Source organism: Morone saxatilis, unplaced genomic scaffold (genome assembly GCF_004916995.1).
Source record: "Morone saxatilis isolate NCDOM2014 unplaced genomic scaffold, NCSU_SB_2.0 Contig8, whole genome shotgun sequence".
Lineage (NCBI taxonomy): Eukaryota > Metazoa > Chordata > Actinopteri > Moronidae > Morone > Morone saxatilis.
In genome coordinates, this window is record NW_023340257.1 from 12619169 (window position 1) to 12619386 (window position 218).

General features: G+C 37.6%; 1 protein-coding gene across 1 annotated transcript in view; it reads left to right on the top strand.

Moving 5' to 3' along the window:
• Window positions 1-218, top strand: part of LOC118341869 (CWF19-like protein 2) — a 3072-nt gene that overhangs the window by 2058 nt on the left and 796 nt on the right. The gene's annotated exons all lie outside the window — the stretch shown is intronic.

A 218-nucleotide genomic window follows, 5' to 3' on the forward strand; every position in this document is an offset into this window, starting at 1 on the left:
ACACACACACTCACACAAACAGGGTTTTTTCCCCCTTCAGGCTGTGTTATAATTATGTGTTTTTGTTCTGTTTTTAATCATCTTCTCTGTCCACCTACAATTTAAAGCAGAAGCTACAGGTGTATATGTTCTCAAACAAACAAAATCAGATACTAAGAACCTTGACCAGAGGTTGTGGGCACTACTTTGTCATGTTTAATATCTCTCTCTCTCTCTCT